Source organism: Amia ocellicauda, unplaced genomic scaffold, assembly GCF_036373705.1.
Source record: "Amia ocellicauda isolate fAmiCal2 unplaced genomic scaffold, fAmiCal2.hap1 HAP1_SCAFFOLD_184, whole genome shotgun sequence".
Taxonomy (NCBI): Eukaryota; Metazoa; Chordata; class Actinopteri; order Amiiformes; family Amiidae; genus Amia; species Amia ocellicauda.
In genome coordinates, this window is record NW_027102747.1 from 62,942 (window position 1) to 90,064 (window position 27,123).

Here is a 27,123-nt window from a genome sequence, read left to right on the forward strand (position 1 = left end):
TGCTCACAAGGAGCCTCATTCAACACACACGGTTCCATTCCCATTCATGCAAAGCACGAAAGTGTAAAACTTGGGAAAATACTTGAGAGCAAAGATCACATTCAATCTCATTCAAGGCACGGATGTGAATGCAACGGGATGAAATTACTGAAATGATGCCTGCCCTCGAACTGTGATGATGGACTACCCGACTCGCCAATAATATTGGGTTCTGGTGTATTGAAATACAGGAGCTGCTGGATTTGTGTGTTTTCTTACCCCCTCACCATAGTTTGTCAAATGTTTAAACAACTGAACTTATATTCAAGGTTTGTTTCTCTTCATATGTTTTACTGGTTTACATTTGTCTCAGCAACCTGTTGAATGATTCTTCTGCTTTCAAAACAAAATGACAACAGGATGAATGCACACACTTGAAAATACAATACATGCAATGTTATGCATCATAGTGATGCAACCTCCTTTCAGTTTCATACTGCATGTCAATTGAAATCCTTACTGAAATGCACACCTTCTCAAGATTGCGCTTGACTGGCGTGTCAGGCACTCAATTACAGCTGTTTTATCAAGACAATGTGTTCGTTTTGTAATATATAGTTCCGGTCTGGTGTGGCACCCCAGCTAACGCACAACGTTGCCACAATGTTGCCACAACGTGGCGTGTTAGCAGGGACTGTCTGCGGCGCGCTGGTGTGTCCCGGACTTTAGAGTAGAGAGACAGTTCAACTGCAAGTATGAGCGGCAGAAACGGATATTGCCTTCCCTTTAAGTAGAGCGTCAGGGACAGCCTCCCTGGCTTACGGCCATACTAGCCTGAATACGCCCGATCTCGTCCGATCTCGGAAGTCAAGCAGGCTTGGGCCTGGTCAGTACTTGGATGGGAGACCGCCTTGGAATACCAGGTGCTGTAAGCTTTTGCATCTTTTACACACCAGAGGGCGACAAATCACGAGTTTTAACTTTGGATACACGCAATTTCATCAATATTTCAGATTTTACTTCCCCAAATACACAGGCATACAATAGATCTTGTTCTCCAACGTAAACGGTCCCTAGTAACTAGGGTACATTCGTAAATAAATTGAGCATCATGGCTAGAAGTGACTAAATGTTGCCTAATCTTTCTCATCGAGAAATGACACAATTACAGCAACACAAAAAGGAACTCCACCGGACAAAGTTCAGTGCTCACAAGGAGCCTCATTCAACACACACGGTTCCATTCCCATTCATGCAAAGCACGAAAGTGTAAAACTTGGGAACATACTTGAGAGCAAAGATCACATTCAATCTCATTCAAGGCACGGATGTGAATGCAACGGGATGAAATTACTGAAATGATGCCTGCCCTCGAACTGTGATGATGGACTACCCGACTCGCCAATAATATTGGGTTCTGGTGTATTGAAATACAGGAGCTGCTGGATTTGTGTGTTTTCTTACCCCCTCACCATAGTTTGTCAAATGTTTAAACAACTGAACTTATATTCAAGGTTTGTTTCTCTTCATATGTTTTACTGGTTTACATTTGTCTCAGCAACCTCAGCAAGAATGATTCTTCTGCTTTCAAAACAAAATGACAACAGGATGAATGCACACACTTGAAAATACAATACATGCAATGTTATGCATCATAGTGATGCAACCTCCTTTCAGTTTCATACTGCATGTCAATTGAAATCCTTACTGAAATGCACACCTTCTCAAGATTGCGCTTGACTGGCGTGTCAGGCACTCAATTACAGCTGTATTATCAAGACAATGTGTTCGTTTTGTAATATATAGTTCCGGTCTGGTGTGGCACCCCAGCTAACGCACAACGTTGCCACAACGTTTCGTGTTAGCAGGGACTGTCTGCGGCGCGCTGGTGTGTCCCGGACTTTAGAGTAGAGAGACAGTTCAACTGCAAGTATGAGCGGCAGAAACGGATATTGCCTTCCCTTTAAGTAGAGCGTCAGGGACACCCTCCCTGGCTTACGGCCATACTAGCCTGAATACGCCCGATCTCGTCCGATCTCGGAAGCTAAGCAGGCTCGGGCCTGGTCAGTACTTGGATGGGAGACCGCCTGGGAATACCAGGTGCTGTAAGCTTTTGCATCTTTTACACACCAGAGGGCGACAAATCACGAGTTTTAACTTTGGATACACGCAATTTCATCATTATTTCACATTTGACTTCCCCAAATACACAGGCATACAATAGATCTTGTTCTCCAACGTAAACGGTCCCTAGTAACTAGGGTACATTCGTAAATAAATTGAGCATCATGGCTAGAAGTGACTAAATGTTGCCTAATCTTTCTCATCGAGAAATGACACAATTACAGCAACACAAAAAGGAACTCCACCGGACAAAGTTCAGTGCTCACAAGGAGCCTCATTCAACACACACGGTTCCATTCCCATTCATGCAAAGCACGAAAGTGTAAAACTTGGGAACATACTTGAGAGCAAAGATCACATTCAATCTCATTCAAGGCACGGATGTGAATGCAACGGGATGAAATTACTGAAATGATGCCTGCCCTCGAACTGTGATGATGGACTACCCGACTCGCCAATAATATTGGGTTCTGGTGTATTGAAATACAGGAGCTGCTGGATTTGTGTGTTTTCTTACCCCCTCACCATAGTTTGTCAAATGTTTAAACAACTGAACTTATATTCAAGGTTTGTTTCTCTTCATATGTTTTACTGGTTTACATTTGTCTCAGCAACCTCAGCAAGAATGATTCTTCTGCTTTCAAAACAAAATGACAACAGGATGAATGCACACACTTGAAAATACAATACATGCAATGTTATGCATCATAGTGATGCAACCTCCTTTCAGTTTCATACTGCATGTCAATTGAAATCCTTACTGAAATGCACACCTTCTCAAGATTGCGCTTGACTGGCGTGTCAGGCACTCAATTACAGCTGTATTATCAAGACAATGTGTTCGTTTTGTAATATATAGTTCCGGTCTGGTGTGGCACCCCAGCTAACGCACAACGTTGCCACAACGTTTCGTGTTAGCAGGGACTGTCTGCGGCGCGCTGGTGTGTCCCGGACTTTAGAGTAGAGAGACAGTTCAACTGCAAGTATGAGCGGCAGAAACGGATATTGCCTTCCCTTTAAGTAGAGCGTCAGGGACAGCCTCCCTGGCTTACGGCCATACTAGCCTGAATACGCCCGATCTCGTCCGATCTCGGAAGCTAAGCAGGCTCGGGCCTGGTCAGTACTTGGATGGGAGACCGCCTGGGAATACCAGGTGCTGTAAGCTTTTGCATCTTTTACACACCAAAGGGCGACAAATCACAAGTTTTAACTTTGGATACACGCAATTTCATCATTATTTCAGATTTGACTTCCCCAAATACACAGGCATACAATAGATCTTGTTCTCCAACGTAAACGGTCCCTAGTAACTAGTGTACATTTGTAAATAAATTGAGCATCATGGCTAGAAGTGACTAAATGTTGCCTAATCTTTCTCATCGAGAAATGACACAATTACAGCAACACAAAAAGGAACTCCACCGGACAAAGTTCAGTGCTCACAAAGAGCCTCATTCAACACACACGGTTCCATTCCCATTCATGCAAAGCACGAAAGTGTAAAACTTGGGAACATACTTGAGAGCAAAGATCACATTCAATCTCATTCAAGGCACGGATGTGAATGCAACGGGATGAAATTACTGAAATGATGCCTGCCCTCGAACTGTGATGATGGACTACCCGACTCGCCAATAATATTGGGTTCTGGTGTATTGAAATACAGGAGCTGCTGGATTTGTGTGTTTTCTTACCCCCTCACCATAGTTTGTCAAATGTTTAAACAACTGAACTTATATTCAAGGTTTGTTTCTCTTCATATGTTTTACTGGTTTACATTTGTCTCAGCAACCTGTTGAATGATTCTTCTGCTTTCAAAACAAAATGACAACAGGATGAATGCACACACTTGAAAATACAATACATGCAATGTTATGCATCATAGTGATGCAACCTCCTTTCAGTTTCATACTGCATGTCAATTGAAATCCTTACTGAAATGCACACCTTCTCAAGATTGCGCTTGACTGGCGTGTCAGGCACTCAATTACAGCTGTTTTATCAAGACAATGTGTTCGTTTTGTAATATATAGTTCCGGTCTGGTGTGGCACCCCAGCTAACGCACAACGTTGCCACAATGTTGCCACAACGTGGCGTGTTAGCAGGGACTGTCTGCGGCGCGCTGGTGTGTCCCGGGCTTTAGAGTAGAGAGACAGTTCAACTGTAAGTATGAACGGCAGAAACGGATATTGCCTTCCCTTTAAGTAGCGCGTCAGGGACAGCCTCCCTGGCTTACGGCCATACTAGCCTGAATACGCCCGATCTCGTCCGATCTCGGAAGCTAAGCAGGCTCGGGCCTGGTCAGTACTTGGATGGGAGACCCCCTGGGAATACCAGGTGCTGTAAGCTTTTGCATCTTTTACACACCAAAGGGCGACAAATCACGAGTTTTAACTTTGGATACACGCAATTTCATCATTATTTCAGATTTGACTTCCCCAAATACACAGGCATACAATAGATCTTGTTCTCCAACGTAAACGGTCCCTAGTAACTAGTGTACATTCGTAAATAAATTGAGCATCATGGCTAGAAGTGACTAAATGTTGCCTAATCTTTCTCATCGAGAAATGACACAATTACACCAACACAAAAAGGAACTCCACCGGACAAAGTTCAGTGCTCACAAGGAGCCTCATTCAACACACACGGTTCCATTCCCATTCATGCAAAGCACGAAAGTGTAAAACTTGGGAAAATACTTGAGAGCAAAGATCACATTCAATCTCATTCAAGGCACGGATGTAAATGCAACGGGATGAAATTACTGAAATGATGCCTGCCCTCGAACTGTGATGATGGACTACCCGACTCGCCAATAATATTGGGTTCTGGTGTATTGAAATACAGGAGCTGCTGGATTTGTGTGTTTTCTTACCCCCTCACCATAGTTTGTCAAATGTTTAAACAACTGAACTTATATTCAAGGTTTGTTTCTCTTCATATGTTTTACTGGTTTACATTTGTCTCAGCAACCTGTTGAATGATTCTTCTGCTTTCAAAACAAAATGACAACAGGATGAATGCACACACTTGAAAATACAATACATGCAATGTTATGCATCATAGTGATGCAACCTCCTTTCAGTTTCATACTGCATGTCAATTGAAATCCTTACTGAAATGCACACCTTCTCAAGATTGCGCTTGACTGGCGTGTCAGGCACTCAATTACAGCTGTTTTATCAAGACAATGTGTTCGTTTTGTAATATATAGTTCCGGTCTGGTGTGGCACCCCAGCTAACGCACAACGTTGCCACAATGTTGCCACAACGTGGCTTGTTAGCAGGGACTGTCTGCGGCGCGCTGGTGTGTCCCGGGCTTTAGAGTAGAGAGACAGTTCAACTGTAAGTATGAACGGCAGAAACGGATATTGCCTTCCCTTTAAGTAGCGCGTCAGGGACAGCCTCCCTGGCTTACGGCCTTACTAGCCTGAATACGCCCGATCTCGTCCGATCTCGGAAGCTAAGCAGGCTCGGGCCTGGTCAGTACTTGGATGGGAGACCCCCTGGGAATACCAGGTGCTGTAAGCTTTTGCATCTTTTACACACCAAAGGGCGACAAATCACGAGTTTTAACTTTGGATACACGCAATTTCATCATTATTTCAGATTTGACTTCCCCAAATACACAGGCATACAATAGATCTTGTTCTCCAACGTAAACGGTCCCTAGTAACTAGTGTACATTCGTAAATAAATTGAGCATCATGGCTAGAAGTGACTAAATGTTGCCTAATCTTTCTCATCGAGAAATGACACAATTACACCAACACAAAAAGGAACTCCACCGGACAAAGTTCAGTGCTCACAAGGAGCCTCATTCAACACACACGGTTCCATTCCCATTCATGCAAAGCACGAAAGTGTAAAACTTGGGAAAATACTTGAGAGCAAAGATCACATTCAATCTCATTCAAGGCACGGATGTGAATGCAACGGGATGAAATTACTGAAATGATGCCTGCCCTCGAACTGTGATGATGGACTACCCGACTCGCCAATAATATTGGGTTCTGGTGTATTGAAATACAGGAGCTGCTGGATTTGTGTGTTTTCTTACCCCCTCACCATAGTTTGTCAAATGTTTAAACAACTGAACTTATATTCAAGGTTTGTTTCTCTTCATATGTTTTACTGGTTTACATTTGTCTCAGCAACCTGTTGAATGATTCTTCTGCTTTCAAAACAAAATGACAACAGGATGAATGCACACACTTGAAAATACAATACATGCAATGTTATGCATCATAGTGATGCAACCTCCTTTCAGTTTCATACTGCATGTCAATTGAAATCCTTACTGAAATGCACACCTTCTCAAGATTGCGCTTGACTGGCGTGTCAGGCACTCAATTACAGCTGTTTTATCAAGACAATGTGTTCGTTTTGTAATATATAGTTCCGGTCTGGTGTGGCACCCCAGCTAACGCACAACGTTGCCACAATGTTGCCACAACGTGGCGTGTTAGCAGGGACTGTCTGCGGCGCGCTGGTGTGTCCCGGGCTTTAGAGTAGAGAGACAGTTCAACTGTAAGTATGAACGGCAGAAACGGATATTGCCTTCCCTTTAAGTAGCGCGTCAGGGACAGCCTCCCTGGCTTACGGCCATACTAGCCTGAATACGCCCGATCTCGTCCGATCTCGGAAGCTAAGCAGGCTCGGGCCTGGTCAGTACTTGGATGGGAGACCCCCTGGGAATACCAGGTGCTGTAAGCTTTTGCATCTTTTACACACCAAAGGGCGACAAATCACGAGTTTTAACTTTGGATACACGCAATTTCATCATTATTTCAGATTTGACTTCCCCAAATACACAGGCATACAATAGATCTTGTTCTCCAACGTAAACGGTCCCTAGTAACTAGTGTACATTCGTAAATAAATTGAGCATCATGGCTAGAAGTGACTAAATGTTGCCTAATCTTTCTCATCGAGAAATGACACAATTACACCAACACAAAAAGGAACTCCACCGGACAAAGTTCAGTGCTCACAAGGAGCCTCATTCAACACACACGGTTCCATTCCCATTCATGCAAAGCACGAAAGTGTAAAACTTGGGAAAATACTTGAGAGCAAAGATCACATTCAATCTCATTCAAGGCACGGATGTGAATGCAACGGGATGAAATTACTGAAATGATGCCTGCCCTCGAACTGTGATGATGGACTACCCGACTCGCCAATAATATTGGGTTCTGGTGTATTGAAATACAGGAGCTGCTGGATTTGTGTGTTTTCTTACCCCCTCACCATAGTTTGTCAAATGTTTAAACAACTGAACTTATATTCAAGGTTTGTTTCTCTTCATATGTTTTACTGGTTTACATTTGTCTCAGCAACCTGTTGAATGATTCTTCTGCTTTCAAAACAAAATGACAACAGGATGAATGTACACACTTGAAAATACAATACATGCAATGTTATGCATCATAGTGATGCAACCTCATTTCAGTTTCATACTGCATGTCAATTGAAATCCTTACTGAAATGCACACCTTCTCAAGATTGCGCTTGACTGGCGTGTCAGGCACTCAATTACAGCTGTATTATCAAGACAATGTGTTCGTTTTGTAAAATATAGTTCCGGTCTGGTGTGTCACCCCAGCTAACGCACAACGTTGCCACAATGTTGCCACAACGTGGCGTGTTAGCAGGGACTGTCTGCGGCGCGCTGGTGTGTCCCGGGCTTTAGAGTAGAGAGACAGTTCAACTGTAAGTATGAACGGCAGAAACGGATATTGCCTTCCCTTTAAGTAGAGCGTCAGGGACAGCCTCCCTGGCTTACGGCCATACTATCCTGAATACGCCCGATCTCGTCAGATCTCGGAAGCTAAGCAGGCTCGGGCCTGGTCAGTACTTGGATGGGAGACCGCCTGGGAATACCAGGTGCTGTAAGCTTTTGCATCTTTTACACTCCAGAGGGCGACAAATCACGAGTTTTAACTTTGGATACACGCAATTTCATCATTATTTCAGATTTGACTTCCCCAAATACACAGGCATACAATAGATCTTGTTCTCCTACGTAAACGGTCCCTAGTAACTAGGGTACATTCGTAAATAAATTGAGCATCATGGCTAGAAGTGACTAAATGTTGCCTAATCTTTCTCATCGAGAAATGACACAATTACAGCAACACAAAAAGGAACTCCACCGGACAAAGTTCAGTGCTCACAAGGAGCCTCATTCAACACACACGGTTCCATTCCCATTCATGCAAAGCACGAAAGTGTAAAACTTGGGAACATACTTGAGAACAAAGATCACATTCAATCTCATTCAAGGCACGGATGTGAATGCAACGGGATGAAATTACTGAAATGATGCCTGCCCTCGAACTGTGATGATGGACTACCCGACTCGCCAATAATATTGGGTTCTGGTGTATTGAAATACAGGAGCTGCTGGATTTGTGTGTTTTCTTACCCCCTCACCATAGTTTGTCAAATGTTTAAACAACTGAACTTATATTCAAGGTTTGTTTCTCTTCATATGTTTTACTGGTTTACATTTGTCTCAGCAACCTCAGCAAAAATGATTCTTCTGCTTTCAAAACAAAATGACAACAGGATGAATGCACACACTTGAAAATACAATACATGCAATGTTATGCATCATAGTGATGCAACCTCCTTTCAGTTTCATACTGCATGTCAATTGAAATCCTTATTGAAATGCACACCTTCTCAAGATTGCGCTTGACTGGCGTGTCAGGCACTCAATTACAGCTGTATTATCAAGACAATGTGTTCGTTTTGTAAAATATAGTTCCGGTCTGGTGTGGCACCCCAGCTAACGCACAACGTTGCCACAACGTTTCGTGTTAGCAGGGACTGTCTGCGGCGCGCTGGTGTGTCCCGGACTTTAGAGTAGAGAGACAGTTCAACTGCAAGTATGAGCGGCAGAAACGGATATTGCCTTCCCTTTAAGTAGAGCGTCAGGGACAGCCTCCCTGGCTTACGGCCATACTAGCCTGAATACGCCCGATCTCGTCCGATCTCGGAAGCTAAGCAGGCTCGGGCCTGGTCAGTACTTGGATGGGAGACCGCCTGGGAATACCAGGTGCTGTAAGCTTTTGCATCTTTTACACACCAAAGGGCGACAAATCACAAGTTTTAACTTTGGATACACGCAATTTCATCATTATTTCAGATTTGACTTCCCCAAATACACAGGCATACAATAGATCTTGTTCTCCAACGTAAACGGTCCCTAGTAACTAGTGTACATTTGTAAATAAATTGAGCATCATGGCTAGAAGTGACTAAATGTTGCCTAATCTTTCTCATCGAGAAATGACACAATTACAGCAACACAAAAAGGAACTCCACCGGACAAAGTTCAGTGCTCACAAAGAGCCTCATTCAACACACACGGTTCCATTCCCATTCATGCAAAGCACGAAAGTGTAAAACTTGGGAACATACTTGAGAGCAAAGATCACATTCAATCTCATTCAAGGCACGGATGTGAATGCAACGGGATGAAATTACTGAAATGATGCCTGCCCTCGAACTGTGATGATGGACTACCCGACTCGCCAATAATATTGGGTTCTGGTGTATTGAAATACAGGAGCTGCTGGATTTGTGTGTTTTCTTACCCCCTCACCATAGTTTGTCAAATGTTTAAACAACTGAACTTATATTCAAGGTTTGTTTCTCTTCATATGTTTTACTGGTTTACATTTGTCTCAGCAACCTGTTGAATGATTCTTCTGCTTTCAAAACAAAATGACAACAGGATGAATGCACACACTTGAAAATACAATACATGCAATGTTATGCATCATAGTGATGCAACCTCCTTTCAGTTTCATACTGCATGTCAATTGAAATCCTTACTGAAATGCACACCTTCTCAAGATTGCGCTTGACTGGCGTGTCAGGCACTCAATTACAGCTGTTTTATCAAGACAATGTGTTCGTTTTGTAATATATAGTTCCGGTCTGGTGTGGCACCCCAGCTAACGCACAACGTTGCCACAATGTTGCCACAACGTGGCGTGTTAGCAGGGACTGTCTGCGGCGCGCTGGTGTGTCCCGGGCTTTAGAGTAGAGAGACAGTTCAACTGTAAGTATGAACGGCAGAAACGGATATTGCCTTCCCTTTAAGTAGCGCGTCAGGGACAGCCTCCCTGGCTTACGGCCATACTAGCCTGAATACGCCCGATCTCGTCCGATCTCGGAAGCTAAGCAGGCTCGGGCCTGGTCAGTACTTGGATGGGAGACCCCCTGGGAATACCAGGTGCTGTAAGCTTTTGCATCTTTTACACACCAAAGGGCGACAAATCACGAGTTTTAACTTTGGATACACGCAATTTCATCATTATTTCAGATTTGACTTCCCCAAATACACAGGCATACAATAGATCTTGTTCTCCAACGTAAACGGTCCCTAGTAACTAGTGTACATTCGTAAATAAATTGAGCATCATGGCTAGAAGTGACTAAATGTTGCCTAATCTTTCTCATCGAGAAATGACACAATTACACCAACACAAAAAGGAACTCCACCGGACAAAGTTCAGTGCTCACAAGGAGCCTCATTCAACACACACGGTTCCATTCCCATTCATGCAAAGCACGAAAGTGTAAAACTTGGGAAAATACTTGAGAGCAAAGATCACATTCAATCTCATTCAAGGCACGGATGTGAATGCAACGGGATGAAATTACTGAAATGATGCCTGCCCTCGAACTGTGATGATGGACTACCCGACTCGCCAATAATATTGGGTTCTGGTGTATTGAAATACAGGAGCTGCTGGATTTGTGTGTTTTCTTACCCCCTCACCATAGTTTGTCAAATGTTTAAACAACTGAACTTATATTCAAGGTTTGTTTCTCTTCATATGTTTTACTGGTTTACATTTGTCTCAGCAACCTGTTGAATGATTCTTCTGCTTTCAAAACAAAATGACAACAGGATGAATGCACACACTTGAAAATACAATACATGCAATGTTATGCATCATAGTGATGCAACCTCCTTTCAGTTTCATACTGCATGTCAATTGAAATCCTTACTGAAATGCACACCTTCTCAAGATTGCGCTTGACTGGCGTGTCAGGCACTCAATTACAGCTGTTTTATCAAGACAATGTGTTCGTTTTGTAATATATAGTTCCGGTCTGGTGTGGCACCCCAGCTAACGCACAACGTTGCCACAATGTTGCCACAACGTGGCGTGTTAGCAGGGACTGTCTGCGGCGCGCTGGTGTGTCCCGGGCTTTAGAGTAGAGAGACAGTTCAACTGTAAGTATGAACGGCAGAAACGGATATTGCCTTCCCTTTAAGTAGCGCGTCAGGGACAGCCTCCCTGGCTTACGGCCATACTAGCCTGAATACGCCCGATCTCGTCCGATCTCGGAAGCTAAGCAGGCTCGGGCCTGGTCAGTACTTGGATGGGAGACCCCCTGGGAATACCAGGTGCTGTAAGCTTTTGCATCTTTTACACACCAAAGGGCGACAAATCACGAGTTTTAACTTTGGATACACGCAATTTCATCATTATTTCAGATTTGACTTCCCCAAATACACAGGCATACAATAGATCTTGTTCTCCAACGTAAACGGTCCCTAGTAACTAGTGTACATTCGTAAATAAATTGAGCATCATGGCTAGAAGTGACTAAATGTTGCCTAATCTTTCTCATCGAGAAATGACACAATTACACCAACACAAAAAGGAACTCCACCGGACAAAGTTCAGTGCTCACAAGGAGCCTCATTCAACACACACGGTTCCATTCCCATTCATGCAAAGCACGAAAGTGTAAAACTTGGGAAAATACTTGAGAGCAAAGATCACATTCAATCTCATTCAAGGCACGGATGTGAATGCAACGGGATGAAATTACTGAAATGATGCCTGCCCTCGAACTGTGATGATGGACTACCCGACTCGCCAATAATATTGGGTTCTGGTGTATTGAAATACAGGAGCTGCTGGATTTGTGTGTTTTCTTACCCCCTCACCATAGTTTGTCAAATGTTTAAACAACTGAACTTATATTCAAGGTTTGTTTCTCTTCATATGTTTTACTGGTTTACATTTGTCTCAGCAACCTGTTGAATGATTCTTCTGCTTTCAAAACAAAATGACAACAGGATGAATGTACACACTTGAAAATACAATACATGCAATGTTATGCATCATAGTGATGCAACCTCATTTCAGTTTCATACTGCATGTCAATTGAAATCCTTACTGAAATGCACACCTTCTCAAGATTGCGCTTGACTGGCGTGTCAGGCACTCAATTACAGCTGTATTATCAAGACAATGTGTTCGTTTTGTAAAATATAGTTCCGGTCTGGTGTGTCACCCCAGCTAACGCACAACGTTGCCACAATGTTGCCACAACGTGGCGTGTTAGCAGGGACTGTCTGCGGCGCGCTGGTGTGTCCCGGGCTTTAGAGTAGAGAGACAGTTCAACTGTAAGTATGAACGGCAGAAACGGATATTGCCTTCCCTTTAAGTAGAGCGTCAGGGACAGCCTCCCTGGCTTACGGCCATACTATCCTGAATACGCCCGATCTCGTCAGATCTCGGAAGCTAAGCAGGCTCGGGCCTGGTCAGTACTTGGATGGGAGACCGCCTGGGAATACCAGGTGCTGTAAGCTTTTGCATCTTTTACACTCCAGAGGGCGACAAATCACGAGTTTTAACTTTGGATACACGCAATTTCATCATTATTTCAGATTTGACTTCCCCAAATACACAGGCATACAATAGATCTTGTTCTCCTACGTAAACGGTCCCTAGTAACTAGGGTACATTCGTAAATAAATTGAGCATCATGGCTAGAAGTGACTAAATGTTGCCTAATCTTTCTCATCGAGAAATGACACAATTACAGCAACACAAAAAGGAACTCCACCGGACAAAGTTCAGTGCTCACAAGGAGCCTCATTCAACACACACGGTTCCATTCCCATTCATGCAAAGCACGAAAGTGTAAAACTTGGGAACATACTTGAGAACAAAGATCACATTCAATCTCATTCAAGGCACGGATGTGAATGCAACGGGATGAAATTACTGAAATGATGCCTGCCCTCGAACTGTGATGATGGACTACCCGACTCGCCAATAATATTGGGTTCTGGTGTATTGAAATACAGGAGCTGCTGGATTTGTGTGTTTTCTTACCCCCTCACCATAGTTTGTCAAATGTTTAAACAACTGAACTTATATTCAAGGTTTGTTTCTCTTCATATGTTTTACTGGTTTACATTTGTCTCAGCAACCTCAGCAAAAATGATTCTTCTGCTTTCAAAACAAAATGACAACAGGATGAATGCACACACTTGAAAATACAATACATGCAATGTTATGCATCATAGTGATGCAACCTCCTTTCAGTTTCATACTGCATGTCAATTGAAATCCTTATTGAAATGCACACCTTCTCAAGATTGCGCTTGACTGGCGTGTCAGGCACTCAATTACAGCTGTATTATCAAGACAATGTGTTCGTTTTGTAAAATATAGTTCCGGTCTGGTGTGGCACCCCAGCTAACGCACAACGTTGCCACAACGTTTCGTGTTAGCAGGGACTGTCTGCGGCGCGCTGGTGTGTCCCGGACTTTAGAGTAGAGAGACAGTTCAACTGCAAGTATGAGCGGCAGAAACGGATATTGCCTTCCCTTTAAGTAGAGCGTCAGGGACAGCCTCCCTGGCTTACGGCCATACTAGCCTGAATACGCCCGATCTCGTCCGATCTCGGAAGCTAAGCAGGCTCGGGCCTGGTCAGTACTTGGATGGGAGACCGCCTGGGAATACCAGGTGCTGTAAGCTTTTGCATCTTTTACACACCAAAGGGCGACAAATCACAAGTTTTAACTTTGGATACACGCAATTTCATCATTATTTCAGATTTGACTTCCCCAAATACACAGGCATACAATAGATCTTGTTCTCCAACGTAAACGGTCCCTAGTAACTAGTGTACATTTGTAAATAAATTGAGCATCATGGCTAGAAGTGACTAAATGTTGCCTAATCTTTCTCATCGAGAAATGACACAATTACAGCAACACAAAAAGGAACTCCACCGGACAAAGTTCAGTGCTCACAAAGAGCCTCATTCAACACACACGGTTCCATTCCCATTCATGCAAAGCACGAAAGTGTAAAACTTGGGAACATACTTGAGAGCAAAGATCACATTCAATCTCATTCAAGGCACGGATGTGAATGCAACGGGATGAAATTACTGAAATGATGCCTGCCCTCGAACTGTGATGATGGACTACCCGACTCGCCAATAATATTGGGTTCTGGTGTATTGAAATACAGGAGCTGCTGGATTTGTGTGTTTTCTTACCCCCTCACCATAGTTTGTCAAATGTTTAAACAACTGAACTTATATTCAAGGTTTGTTTCTCTTCATATGTTTTACTGGTTTACATTTGTCTCAGCAACCTGTTGAATGATTCTTCTGCTTTCAAAACAAAATGACAACAGGATGAATGCACACACTTGAAAATACAATACATGCAATGTTATGCATCATAGTGATGCAACCTCCTTTCAGTTTCATACTGCATGTCAATTGAAATCCTTACTGAAATGCACACCTTCTCAAGATTGCGCTTGACTGGCGTGTCAGGCACTCAATTACAGCTGTTTTATCAAGACAATGTGTTCGTTTTGTAATATATAGTTCCGGTCTGGTGTGGCACCCCAGCTAACGCACAACGTTGCCACAATGTTGCCACAACGTGGCGTGTTAGCAGGGACTGTCTGCGGCGCGCTGGTGTGTCCCGGGCTTTAGAGTAGAGAGACAGTTCAACTGTAAGTATGAACGGCAGAAACGGATATTGCCTTCCCTTTAAGTAGCGCGTCAGGGACAGCCTCCCTGGCTTACGGCCATACTAGCCTGAATACGCCCGATCTCGTCCGATCTCGGAAGCTAAGCAGGCTCGGGCCTGGTCAGTACTTGGATGGGAGACCCCCTGGGAATACCAGGTGCTGTAAGCTTTTGCATCTTTTACACACCAAAGGGCGACAAATCACGAGTTTTAACTTTGGATACACGCAATTTCATCATTATTTCAGATTTGACTTCCCCAAATACACAGGCATACAATAGATCTTGTTCTCCAACGTAAACGGTCCCTAGTAACTAGTGTACATTCGTAAATAAATTGAGCATCATGGCTAGAAGTGACTAAATGTTGCCTAATCTTTCTCATCGAGAAATGACACAATTACACCAACACAAAAAGGAACTCCACCGGACAAAGTTCAGTGCTCACAAGGAGCCTCATTCAACACACACGGTTCCATTCCCATTCATGCAAAGCACGAAAGTGTAAAACTTGGGAAAATACTTGAGAGCAAAGATCACATTCAATCTCATTCAAGGCACGGATGTAAATGCAACGGGATGAAATTACTGAAATGATGCCTGCCCTCGAACTGTGATGATGGACTACCCGACTCGCCAATAATATTGGGTTCTGGTGTATTGAAATACAGGAGCTGCTGGATTTGTGTGTTTTCTTACCCCCTCACCATAGTTTGTCAAATGTTTAAACAACTGAACTTATATTCAAGGTTTGTTTCTCTTCATATGTTTTACTGGTTTACATTTGTCTCAGCAACCTGTTGAATGATTCTTCTGCTTTCAAAACAAAATGACAACAGGATGAATGCACACACTTGAAAATACAATACATGCAATGTTATGCATCATAGTGATGCAACCTCCTTTCAGTTTCATACTGCATGTCAATTGAAATCCTTACTGAAATGCACACCTTCTCAAGATTGCGCTTGACTGGCGTGTCAGGCACTCAATTACAGCTGTTTTATCAAGACAATGTGTTCGTTTTGTAATATATAGTTCCGGTCTGGTGTGGCACCCCAGCTAACGCACAACGTTGCCACAATGTTGCCACAACGTGGCTTGTTAGCAGGGACTGTCTGCGGCGCGCTGGTGTGTCCCGGGCTTTAGAGTAGAGAGACAGTTCAACTGTAAGTATGAACGGCAGAAACGGATATTGCCTTCCCTTTAAGTAGCGCGTCAGGGACAGCCTCCCTGGCTTACGGCCTTACTAGCCTGAATACGCCCGATCTCGTCCGATCTCGGAAGCTAAGCAGGCTCGGGCCTGGTCAGTACTTGGATGGGAGACCCCCTGGGAATACCAGGTGCTGTAAGCTTTTGCATCTTTTACACACCAAAGGGCGACAAATCACGAGTTTTAACTTTGGATACACGCAATTTCATCATTATTTCAGATTTGACTTCCCCAAATACACAGGCATACAATAGATCTTGTTCTCCAACGTAAACGGTCCCTAGTAACTAGTGTACATTCGTAAATAAATTGAGCATCATGGCTAGAAGTGACTAAATGTTGCCTAATCTTTCTCATCGAGAAATGACACAATTACACCAACACAAAAAGGAACTCCACCGGACAAAGTTCAGTGCTCACAAGGAGCCTCATTCAACACACACGGTTCCATTCCCATTCATGCAAAGCACGAAAGTGTAAAACTTGGGAAAATACTTGAGAGCAAAGATCACATTCAATCTCATTCAAGGCACGGATGTGAATGCAACGGGATGAAATTACTGAAATGATGCCTGCCCTCGAACTGTGATGATGGACTACCCGACTCGCCAATAATATTGGGTTCTGGTGTATTGAAATACAGGAGCTGCTGGATTTGTGTGTTTTCTTACCCCCTCACCATAGTTTGTCAAATGTTTAAACAACTGAACTTATATTCAAGGTTTGTTTCTCTTCATATGTTTTACTGGTTTACATTTGTCTCAGCAACCTGTTGAATGATTCTTCTGCTTTCAAAACAAAATGACAACAGGATGAATGCACACACTTGAAAATACAATACATGCAATGTTATGCATCATAGTGATGCAACCTCCTTTCAGTTTCATACTGCATGTCAATTGAAATCCTTACTGAAATGCACACCTTCTCAAGATTGCGCTTGACTGGCGTGTCAGGCACTCAATTACAGCTGTTTTATCAAGACAATGTGTTCGTTTTGTAATATATAGTTCCGGTCTGGTGTGGCACCCCAGCTAACGCACAACGTTGCCACAATGTTGCCACAACGTGGCTTGTTAGCAGGGACTGTCTGCGGCGCGCTGGTGTGTCCCGGGCTTTAGAGTAGAGAGACAGTTCAACTGTAAGTATGAACGGCAGAAACGGATATTGCCTTCCCTTTAAGTAGCGCGTCAGGGACAGCCTCCCTGGCTTACGGCCTTACTAGCCTGAATACGCCCGATCTCGTCCGATCTCGGAAGCTAAGCAGGCTCGGGCCTGGTCAGTACTTGGATGGGAGACCCCCTGGGAATACCAGGTGCTGTAAGCTTTTGCATCTTTTACACACCAAAGGGCGACAAATCACGAGTTTTAACTTTGGATACACGCAATTTCATCATTATTTCAGATTTGACTTCCCCAAATACACAGGCATACAATAGATCTTGTTCTCCAACGTAAACGGTCCCTAGTAACTAGTGTACATTCGTAAATAAATTGAGCATCATGGCTAGAAGTGACTAAATGTTGCCTAATCTTTCTCATCGAGAAATGACACAATTACACCAACACAAAAAGGAACTCCACCGGACAAAGTTCAGTGCTCACAAGGAGCCTCATTCAACACACACGGTTCCATTCCCATTCATGCAAAGCACGAAAGTGTAAAACTTGGGAAAATACTTGAGAGCAAAGATCACATTCAATCTCATTCAAGGCACGGATGTGAATGCAACGGGATGAAATTACTGAAATGATGCCTGCCCTCGAACTGTGATGATGGACTACCCGACTCGCCAATAATATTGGGTTCTGGTGTATTGAAATACAGGAGCTGCTGGATTTGTGTGTTTTCTTACCCCCTCACCATAGTTTGTCAAATGTTTAAACAACTGAACTTATATTCAAGGTTTGTTTCTCTTCATATGTTTTACTGGTTTACATTTGTCTCAGCAACCTGTTGAATGATTCTTCTGCTTTCAAAACAAAATGACAACAGGATGAATGCACACACTTGAAAATACAATACATGCAATGTTATGCATCATAGTGATGCAACCTCCTTTCAGTTTCATACTGCATGTCAATTGAAATCCTTACTGAAATGCACACCTTCTCAAGATTGCGCTTGACTGGCGTGTCAGGCACTCAATTACAGCTGTTTTATCAAGACAATGTGTTCGTTTTGTAATATATAGTTCCGGTCTGGTGTGTCACCCCAGCTAACGCACAACGTTGCCACAATGTTGCCACAACGTGGCGTGTTAGCAGGGACTGTCTGCGGCGCGCTGGTGTGTCCCGGGCTTTAGAGTAGAGAGACAGTTCAACTGTAAGTATGAACGGCAGAAACGGATATTGCCTTCCCTTTAAGTAGAGCGTCAGGGACAGCCTCCCTGGCTTACGGCCATACTATCCTGAATACGCCCGATCTCGTCAGATCTCGGAAGCTAAGCAGGCTCGGGCCTGGTCAGTACTTGGATGGGAGACCGCCTGGGAATACCAGGTGCTGTAAGCTTTTGCATCTTTTACACTCCAGAGGGCGACAAATCACGAGTTTTAACTTTGGATACACGCAATTTCATCATTATTTCAGATTTGACTTCCCCAAATACACAGGCATACAATAGATCTTGTTCTCCTACGTAAACGGTCCCTAGTAACTAGGGTACATTCGTAAATAAATTGAGCATCATGGCTAGAAGTGACTAAATGTTGCCTAATCTTTCTCATCGAGAAATGACACAATTACAGCAACACAAAAAGGAACTCCACCGGACAAAGTTCAGTGCTCACAAGGAGCCTCATTCAACACACACGGTTCCATTCCCATTCATGCAAAGCACGAAAGTGTAAAACTTGGGAACATACTTGAGAACAAAGATCACATTCAATCTCATTCAAGGCACGTATGTGAATGCAACGGGATGAAATTACTGAAATGATGCCTGCCCTCGAACTGTGATGATGGACTACCCGACTCGCCAATAATATTGGGTTCTGGTGTATTGAAATACAGGAGCTGCTGGATTTGTGTGTTTTCTTACCCCCTCACCATAGTTTGTCAAATGTTTATACAACTGAACTTATATTCAAGGTTTGTTTCTCTTCATATGTTTTACTGGTTTACATTTGTCTCAGCAACCTCAGCAAAAATGATTCTTCTGCTTTCAAAACAAAATGACAACAGGATGAATGCACACACTTGAAAATACAATACATGCAATGTTATGCATCATAGTGATGCAACCTCCTTTCAGTTTCATACTGCATGTCAATTGAAATCCTTATTGAAATGCACACCTTCTCAAGATTGCGCTTGACTGGCGTGTCAGGCACTCAATTACAGCTGTATTATCAAGACAATGTGTTCGTTTTGTAAAATATAGTTCCGGTCTGGTGTGGCACCCCAGCTAACGCACAACGTTGCCACAACGTTTCGTGTTAGCAGGGACTGTCTGCGGCGCGCTGGTGTGTCCCGGACTTTAGAGTAGAGAGACAGTTCAACTGCAAGTATGAGCGGCAGAAACGGATATTGCCTTCCCTTTAAGTAGAGCGTCAGGGACAGCCTCCCTGGCTTACGGCCATACTAGCCTGAATACGCCCGATCTCGTCCGATCTCGGAAGCTAAGCAGGCTCGGGCCTGGTCAGTACTTGGATGGGAGACCGCCTGGGAATACCAGGTGCTGTAAGCTTTTGCATCTTTTACACACCAAAGGGCGACAAATCACAAGTTTTAACTTTGGATACACGCAATTTCATCATTATTTCAGATTTGACTTCCCCAAATACACAGGCATACAATAGATCTTGTTCTCCAACGTAAACGGTCCCTAGTAACTAGTGTACATTTGTAAATAAATTGAGCATCATGGCTAGAAGTGACTAAATGTTGCCTAATCTTTCTCATCGAGAAATGACACAATTACAGCAACACAAAAAGGAACTCCACCGGACAAAGTTCAGTGCTCACAAAGAGCCTCATTCAACACACACGGTTCCATTCCCATTCATGCAAAGCACGAAAGTGTAAAACTTGGGAACATACTTGAGAGCAAAGATCACATTCAATCTCATTCAAGGCACGGATGTGAATGCAACGGGATGAAATTACTGAAATGATGCCTGCCCTCGAACTGTGATGATGGACTACCCGACTCGCCAATAATATTGGGTTCTGGTGTATTGAAATACAGGAGCTGCTGGATTTGTGTGTTTTCTTACCCCCTCACCATAGTTTGTCAAATGTTTAAACAACTGAACTTATATTCAAGGTTTGTTTCTCTTCATATGTTTTACTGGTTTACATTTGTCTCAGCAACCTGTTGAATGATTCTTCTGCTTTCAAAACAAAATGACAACAGGATGAATGCACACACTTGAAAATACAATACATGCAATGTTATGCATCATAGTGATGCAACCTCCTTTCAGTTTCATACTGCATGTCAATTGAAATCCTTACTGAAATGCACACCTTCTCAAGATTGCGCTTGACTGGCGTGTCAGGCACTCAATTACAGCTGTTTTATCAAGACAATGTGTTCGTTTTGTAATATATAGTTCCGGTCTGGTGTGGCACCCCAGCTAACGCACAACGTTGCCACAATGTTGCCACAACGTGGCGTGTTAGCAGGGACTGTCTGCGGCGCGCTGGTGTGTCCCGGGCTTTAGAGTAGAGAGACAGTTCAACTGTAAGTATGAACGGCAGAAACGGATATTGCCTTCCCTTTAAGTAGCGCGTCAGGGACAGCCTCCCTGGCTTACGGCCATACTAGCCTGAATACGCCCGATCTCGTCCGATCTCGGAAGCTAAGCAGGCTCGGGCCTGGTCAGTACTTGGATGGGAGACCCCCTGGGAATACCAGGTGCTGTAAGCTTTTGCATCTTTTACACACCAAAGGGCGACAAATCACGAGTTTTAACTTTGGATACACGCAATTTCATCATTATTTCAGATTTGACTTCCCCAAATACACAGGCATACAATAGATCTTGTTCTCCAACGTAAACGGTCCCTAGTAACTAGTGTACATTCGTAAATAAATTGAGCATCATGGCTAGAAGTGACTAAATGTTGCCTAATCTTTCTCATCGAGAAATGACACAATTACACCAACACAAAAAGGAACTCCACCGGACAAAGTTCAGTGCTCACAAGGAGCCTCATTCAACACACACGGTTCCATTCCCATTCATGCAAAGCACGAAAGTGTAAAACTTGGGAAAATACTTGAGAGCAAAGATCACATTCAATCTCATTCAAGGCACGGATGTGAATGCAACGGGATGAAATTACTGAAATGATGCCTGCCCTCGAACTGTGATGATGGACTACCCGACTCGCCAATAATATTGGGTTCTGGTGTATTGAAATACAGGAGCTGCTGGATTTGTGTGTTTTCTTACCCCCTCACCATAGTTTGTCAAATGTTTAAACAACTGAACTTATATTCAAGGTTTGTTTCTCTTCATATGTTTTACTGGTTTACATTTGTCTCAGCAACCTGTTGAATGATTCTTCTGCTTTCAAAACAAAATGACAACAGGATGAATGCACACACTTGAAAATACAATACATGCAATGTTATGCATCATAGTGATGCAACCTCCTTTCAGTTTCATACTGCATGTCAATTGAAATCCTTACTGAAATGCACACCTTCTCAAGATTGCGCTTGACTGGCGTGTCAGGCACTCAATTACAGCTGTTTTATCAAGACAATGTGTTCGTTTTGTAATATATAGTTCCGGTCTGGTGTGGCACCCCAGCTAACGCACAACGTTGCCACAATGTTGCCACAACGTGGCGTGTTAGCAGGGACTGTCTGCGGCGCGCTGGTGTGTCCCGGGCTTTAGAGTAGAGAGACAGTTCAACTGTAAGTATGAACGGCAGAAACGGATATTGCCTTCCCTTTAAGTAGCGCGTCAGGGACAGCCTCCCTGGCTTACGGCCATACTAGCCTGAATACGCCCGATCTCGTCCGATCTCGGAAGCTAAGCAGGCTCGGGCCTGGTCAGTACTTGGATGGGAGACCCCCTGGGAATACCAGGTGCTGTAAGCTTTTGCATCTTTTACACACCAAAGGGCGACAAATCACGAGTTTTAACTTTGGATACACGCAATTTCATCATTATTTCAGATTTGACTTCCCCAAATACACAGGCATACAATAGATCTTGTTCTCCAACGTAAACGGTCCCTAGTAACTAGTGTACATTCGTAAATAAATTGAGCATCATGGCTAGAAGTGACTAAATGTTGCCTAATCTTTCTCATCGAGAAATGACACAATTACACCAACACAAAAAGGAACTCCACCGGACAAAGTTCAGTGCTCACAAGGAGCCTCATTCAACACACACGGTTCCATTCCCATTCATGCAAAGCACGAAAGTGTAAAACTTGGGAAAATACTTGAGAGCAAAGATCACATTCAATCTCATTCAAGGCACGGATGTGAATGCAACGGGATGAAATTACTGAAATGATGCCTGCCCTCGAACTGTGATGATGGACTACCCGACTCGCCAATAATATTGGGTTCTGGTGTATTGAAATACAGGAGCTGCTGGATTTGTGTGTTTTCTTACCCCCTCACCATAGTTTGTCAAATGTTTAAACAACTGAACTTATATTCAAGGTTTGTTTCTCTTCATATGTTTTACTGGTTTACATTTGTCTCAGCAACCTGTTGAATGATTCTTCTGCTTTCAAAACAAAATGACAACAGGATGAATGTACACACTTGAAAATACAATACATGCAATGTTATGCATCATAGTGATGCAACCTCATTTCAGTTTCATACTGCATGTCAATTGAAATCCTTACTGAAATGCACACCTTCTCAAGATTGCGCTTGACTGGCGTGTCAGGCACTCAATTACAGCTGTATTATCAAGACAATGTGTTCGTTTTGTAAAATATAGTTCCGGTCTGGTGTGTCACCCCAGCTAACGCACAACGTTGCCACAATGTTGCCACAACGTGGCGTGTTAGCAGGGACTGTCTGCGGCGCGCTGGTGTGTCCCGGGCTTTAGAGTAGAGAGACAGTTCAACTGTAAGTATGAACGGCAGAAACGGATATTGCCTTCCCTTTAAGTAGAGCGTCAGGGACAGCCTCCCTGGCTTACGGCCATACTATCCTGAATACGCCCGATCTCGTCAGATCTCGGAAGCTAAGCAGGCTCGGGCCTGGTCAGTACTTGGATGGGAGACCGCCTGGGAATACCAGGTGCTGTAAGCTTTTGCATCTTTTACACTCCAGAGGGCGACAAATCACGAGTTTTAACTTTGGATACACGCAATTTCATCATTATTTCAGATTTGACTTCCCCAAATACACAGGCATACAATAGATCTTGTTCTCCTACGTAAACGGTCCCTAGTAACTAGGGTACATTCGTAAATAAATTGAGCATCATGGCTAGAAGTGACTAAATGTTGCCTAATCTTTCTCATCGAGAAATGACACAATTACAGCAACACAAAAAGGAACTCCACCGGACAAAGTTCAGTGCTCACAAGGAGCCTCATTCAACACACACGGTTCCATTCCCATTCATGCAAAGCACGAAAGTGTAAAACTTGGGAACATACTTGAGAACAAAGATCACATTCAATCTCATTCAAGGCACGGATGTGAATGCAACGGGATGAAATTACTGAAATGATGCCTGCCCTCGAACTGTGATGATGGACTACCCGACTCGCCAATAATATTGGGTTCTGGTGTATTGAAATACAGGAGCTGCTGGATTTGTGTGTTTTCTTACCCCCTCACCATAGTTTGTCAAATGTTTAAACAACTGAACTTATATTCAAGGTTTGTTTCTCTTCATATGTTTTACTGGTTTACATTTGTCTCAGCAACCTCAGCAAAAATGATTCTTCTGCTTTCAAAACAAAATGACAACAGGATGAATGCACACACTTGAAAATACAATACATGCAATGTTATGCATCATAGTGATGCAACCTCCTTTCAGTTTCATACTGCATGTCAATTGAAATCCTTATTGAAATGCACACCTTCTCAAGATTGCGCTTGACTGGCGTGTCAGGCACTCAATTACAGCTGTATTATCAAGACAATGTGTTCGTTTTGTAAAATATAGTTCCGGTCTGGTGTGGCACCCCAGCTAACGCACAACGTTGCCACAACGTTTCGTGTTAGCAGGGACTGTCTGCGGCGCGCTGGTGTGTCCCGGACTTTAGAGTAGAGAGACAGTTCAACTGCAAGTATGAGCGGCAGAAACGGATATTGCCTTCCCTTTAAGTAGAGCGTCAGGGACAGCCTCCCTGGCTTACGGCCATACTAGCCTGAATACGCCCGATCTCGTCCGATCTCGGAAGCTAAGCAGGCTCGGGCCTGGTCAGTACTTGGATGGGAGACCGCCTGGGAATACCAGGTGCTGTAAGCTTTTGCATCTTTTACACACCAAAGGGCGACAAATCACAAGTTTTAACTTTGGATACACGCAATTTCATCATTATTTCAGATTTGACTTCCCCAAATACACAGGCATACAATAGATCTTGTTCTCCAACGTAAACGGTCCCTAGTAACTAGTGTACATTTGTAAATAAATTGAGCATCATGGCTAGAAGTGACTAAATGTTGCCTAATCTTTCTCATCGAGAAATGACACAATTACAGCAACACAAAAAGGAACTCCACCGGACAAAGTTCAGTGCTCACAAAGAGCCTCATTCAACACACACGGTTCCATTCCCATTCATGCAAAGCACGAAAGTGTAAAACTTGGGAACATACTTGAGAGCAAAGATCACATTCAATCTCATTCAAGGCACGGATGTGAATGCAACGGGATGAAATTACTGAAATGATGCCTGCCCTCGAACTGTGATGATGGACTACCCGACTCGCCAATAATATTGGGTTCTGGTGTATTGAAATACAGGAGCTGCTGGATTTGTGTGTTTTCTTACCCCCTCACCATAGTTTGTCAAATGTTTAAACAACTGAACTTATATTCAAGGTTTGTTTCTCTTCATATGTTTTACTGGTTTACATTTGTCTCAGCAACCTGTTGAATGATTCTTCTGCTTTCAAAACAAAATGACAACAGGATGAATGCACACACTTGAAAATACAATACATGCAATGTTATGCATCATAGTGATGCAACCTCCTTTCAGTTTCATACTGCATGTCAATTGAAATCCTTACTGAAATGCACACCTTCTCAAGATTGCGCTTGACTGGCGTGTCAGGCACTCAATTACAGCTGTTTTATCAAGACAATGTGTTCGTTTTGTAATATATAGTTCCGGTCTGGTGTGGCACCCCAGCTAACGCACAACGTTGCCACAATGTTGCCACAACGTGGCGTGTTAGCAGGGACTGTCTGCGGCGCGCTGGTGTGTCCCGGGCTTTAGAGTAGAGAGACAGTTCAACTGTAAGTATGAACGGCAGAAACGGATATTGCCTTCCCTTTAAGTAGCGCGTCAGGGACAGCCTCCCTGGCTTACGGCCATACTAGCCTGAATACGCCCGATCTCGTCCGATCTCGGAAGCTAAGCAGGCTCGGGCCTGGTCAGTACTTGGATGGGAGACCCCCTGGGAATACCAGGTGCTGTAAGCTTTTGCATCTTTTACACACCAAAGGGCGACAAATCACGAGTTTTAACTTTGGATACACGCAATTTCATCATTATTTCAGATTTGACTTCCCCAAATACACAGGCATACAATAGATCTTGTTCTCCAACGTAAACGGTCCCTAGTAACTAGTGTACATTCGTAAATAAATTGAGCATCATGGCTAGAAGTGACTAAATGTTGCCTAATCTTTCTCATCGAGAAATGACACAATTACACCAACACAAAAAGGAACTCCACCGGACAAAGTTCAGTGCTCACAAGGAGCCTCATTCAACACACACGGTTCCATTCCCATTCATGCAAAGCACGAAAGTGTAAAACTTGGGAAAATACTTGAGAGCAAAGATCACATTCAATCTCATTCAAGGCACGGATGTAAATGCAACGGGATGAAATTACTGAAATGATGCCTGCCCTCGAACTGTGATGATGGACTACCCGACTCGCCAATAATATTGGGTTCTGGTGTATTGAAATACAGGAGCTGCTGGATTTGTGTGTTTTCTTACCCCCTCACCATAGTTTGTCAAATGTTTAAACAACTGAACTTATATTCAAGGTTTGTTTCTCTTCATATGTTTTACTGGTTTACATTTGTCTCAGCAACCTGTTGAATGATTCTTCTGCTTTCAAAACAAAATGACAACAGGATGAATGCACACACTTGAAAATACAATACATGCAATGTTATGCATCATAGTGATGCAACCTCCTTTCAGTTTCATACTGCATGTCAATTGAAATCCTTACTGAAATGCACACCTTCTCAAGATTGCGCTTGACTGGCGTGTCAGGCACTCAATTACAGCTGTTTTATCAAGACAATGTGTTCGTTTTGTAATATATAGTTCCGGTCTGGTGTGGCACCCCAGCTAACGCACAACGTTGCCACAATGTTGCCACAACGTGGCTTGTTAGCAGGGACTGTCTGCGGCGCGCTGGTGTGTCCCGGGCTTTAGAGTAGAGAGACAGTTCAACTGTAAGTATGAACGGCAGAAACGGATATTGCCTTCCCTTTAAGTAGCGCGTCAGGGACAGCCTCCCTGGCTTACGGCCTTACTAGCCTGAATACGCCCGATCTCGTCCGATCTCGGAAGCTAAGCAGGCTCGGGCCTGGTCAGTACTTGGATGGGAGACCCCCTGGGAATACCAGGTGCTGTAAGCTTTTGCATCTTTTACACACCAAAGGGCGACAAATCACGAGTTTTAACTTTGGATACACGCAATTTCATCATTATTTCAGATTTGACTTCCCCAAATACACAGGCATACAATAGATCTTGTTCTCCAACGTAAACGGTCCCTAGTAACTAGTGTACATTCGTAAATAAATTGAGCATCATGGCTAGAAG

General features: G+C 43.5%; 23 non-coding genes across 23 annotated transcripts; all 23 read left to right on the forward strand.

Annotated features, from left to right (window-relative positions):
* Window positions 1-795: 795 nt before the first annotated feature.
* On the forward strand, window positions 796-914 carry LOC136724461 (5S ribosomal RNA). The gene has a single exon (XR_010807123.1). It is a non-coding gene; the product is annotated as a 5S ribosomal RNA (ribosomal RNA).
* Window positions 915-1,972: 1,058 nt separating this feature from the next.
* LOC136724431 (5S ribosomal RNA) lies at window positions 1,973-2,091 on the forward strand. Its single transcript, XR_010807096.1, has one exon. It is a non-coding gene; the product is annotated as a 5S ribosomal RNA (ribosomal RNA).
* Window positions 2,092-3,149: 1,058 nt separating this feature from the next.
* LOC136724432 (5S ribosomal RNA) lies at window positions 3,150-3,268 on the forward strand. Its single transcript, XR_010807097.1, has one exon. It is a non-coding gene; the product is annotated as a 5S ribosomal RNA (ribosomal RNA).
* Window positions 3,269-4,334: 1,066 nt separating this feature from the next.
* On the forward strand, window positions 4,335-4,453 carry LOC136724440 (5S ribosomal RNA). The gene has a single exon (XR_010807104.1). It is a non-coding gene; the product is annotated as a 5S ribosomal RNA (ribosomal RNA).
* A 1,066-nt stretch (window positions 4,454-5,519) lies between these two features.
* Window positions 5,520-5,638, forward strand: LOC136724462 (5S ribosomal RNA). Its single transcript, XR_010807124.1, has one exon. It is a non-coding gene; the product is annotated as a 5S ribosomal RNA (ribosomal RNA).
* A 1,066-nt stretch (window positions 5,639-6,704) lies between these two features.
* On the forward strand, window positions 6,705-6,823 carry LOC136724441 (5S ribosomal RNA). The gene has a single exon (XR_010807105.1). It is a non-coding gene; the product is annotated as a 5S ribosomal RNA (ribosomal RNA).
* Window positions 6,824-7,889: 1,066 nt separating this feature from the next.
* Window positions 7,890-8,008, forward strand: LOC136724391 (5S ribosomal RNA). The gene has a single exon (XR_010807063.1). It is a non-coding gene; the product is annotated as a 5S ribosomal RNA (ribosomal RNA).
* A 1,058-nt stretch (window positions 8,009-9,066) lies between these two features.
* Window positions 9,067-9,185, forward strand: LOC136724434 (5S ribosomal RNA). Its single transcript, XR_010807099.1, has one exon. It is a non-coding gene; the product is annotated as a 5S ribosomal RNA (ribosomal RNA).
* A 1,066-nt stretch (window positions 9,186-10,251) lies between these two features.
* On the forward strand, window positions 10,252-10,370 carry LOC136724442 (5S ribosomal RNA). Its single transcript, XR_010807106.1, has one exon. It is a non-coding gene; the product is annotated as a 5S ribosomal RNA (ribosomal RNA).
* A 1,066-nt stretch (window positions 10,371-11,436) lies between these two features.
* Window positions 11,437-11,555, forward strand: LOC136724443 (5S ribosomal RNA). Its single transcript, XR_010807107.1, has one exon. It is a non-coding gene; the product is annotated as a 5S ribosomal RNA (ribosomal RNA).
* Window positions 11,556-12,621: 1,066 nt separating this feature from the next.
* On the forward strand, window positions 12,622-12,740 carry LOC136724393 (5S ribosomal RNA). The gene has a single exon (XR_010807064.1). It is a non-coding gene; the product is annotated as a 5S ribosomal RNA (ribosomal RNA).
* Window positions 12,741-13,798: 1,058 nt separating this feature from the next.
* On the forward strand, window positions 13,799-13,917 carry LOC136724435 (5S ribosomal RNA). Its single transcript, XR_010807100.1, has one exon. It is a non-coding gene; the product is annotated as a 5S ribosomal RNA (ribosomal RNA).
* Window positions 13,918-14,983: 1,066 nt separating this feature from the next.
* Window positions 14,984-15,102, forward strand: LOC136724444 (5S ribosomal RNA). Its single transcript, XR_010807108.1, has one exon. It is a non-coding gene; the product is annotated as a 5S ribosomal RNA (ribosomal RNA).
* Window positions 15,103-16,168: 1,066 nt separating this feature from the next.
* Window positions 16,169-16,287, forward strand: LOC136724463 (5S ribosomal RNA). Its single transcript, XR_010807125.1, has one exon. It is a non-coding gene; the product is annotated as a 5S ribosomal RNA (ribosomal RNA).
* Window positions 16,288-17,353: 1,066 nt separating this feature from the next.
* On the forward strand, window positions 17,354-17,472 carry LOC136724369 (5S ribosomal RNA). Its single transcript, XR_010807043.1, has one exon. It is a non-coding gene; the product is annotated as a 5S ribosomal RNA (ribosomal RNA).
* A 1,066-nt stretch (window positions 17,473-18,538) lies between these two features.
* LOC136724394 (5S ribosomal RNA) lies at window positions 18,539-18,657 on the forward strand. Its single transcript, XR_010807065.1, has one exon. It is a non-coding gene; the product is annotated as a 5S ribosomal RNA (ribosomal RNA).
* A 1,058-nt stretch (window positions 18,658-19,715) lies between these two features.
* LOC136724437 (5S ribosomal RNA) lies at window positions 19,716-19,834 on the forward strand. The gene has a single exon (XR_010807101.1). It is a non-coding gene; the product is annotated as a 5S ribosomal RNA (ribosomal RNA).
* A 1,066-nt stretch (window positions 19,835-20,900) lies between these two features.
* On the forward strand, window positions 20,901-21,019 carry LOC136724446 (5S ribosomal RNA). Its single transcript, XR_010807110.1, has one exon. It is a non-coding gene; the product is annotated as a 5S ribosomal RNA (ribosomal RNA).
* Window positions 21,020-22,085: 1,066 nt separating this feature from the next.
* LOC136724448 (5S ribosomal RNA) lies at window positions 22,086-22,204 on the forward strand. Its single transcript, XR_010807111.1, has one exon. It is a non-coding gene; the product is annotated as a 5S ribosomal RNA (ribosomal RNA).
* Window positions 22,205-23,270: 1,066 nt separating this feature from the next.
* On the forward strand, window positions 23,271-23,389 carry LOC136724395 (5S ribosomal RNA). Its single transcript, XR_010807066.1, has one exon. It is a non-coding gene; the product is annotated as a 5S ribosomal RNA (ribosomal RNA).
* A 1,058-nt stretch (window positions 23,390-24,447) lies between these two features.
* Window positions 24,448-24,566, forward strand: LOC136724438 (5S ribosomal RNA). Its single transcript, XR_010807102.1, has one exon. It is a non-coding gene; the product is annotated as a 5S ribosomal RNA (ribosomal RNA).
* A 1,066-nt stretch (window positions 24,567-25,632) lies between these two features.
* LOC136724449 (5S ribosomal RNA) lies at window positions 25,633-25,751 on the forward strand. Its single transcript, XR_010807112.1, has one exon. It is a non-coding gene; the product is annotated as a 5S ribosomal RNA (ribosomal RNA).
* A 1,066-nt stretch (window positions 25,752-26,817) lies between these two features.
* LOC136724371 (5S ribosomal RNA) lies at window positions 26,818-26,936 on the forward strand. The gene has a single exon (XR_010807044.1). It is a non-coding gene; the product is annotated as a 5S ribosomal RNA (ribosomal RNA).
* Window positions 26,937-27,123: the final 187 nt, after the last annotated feature.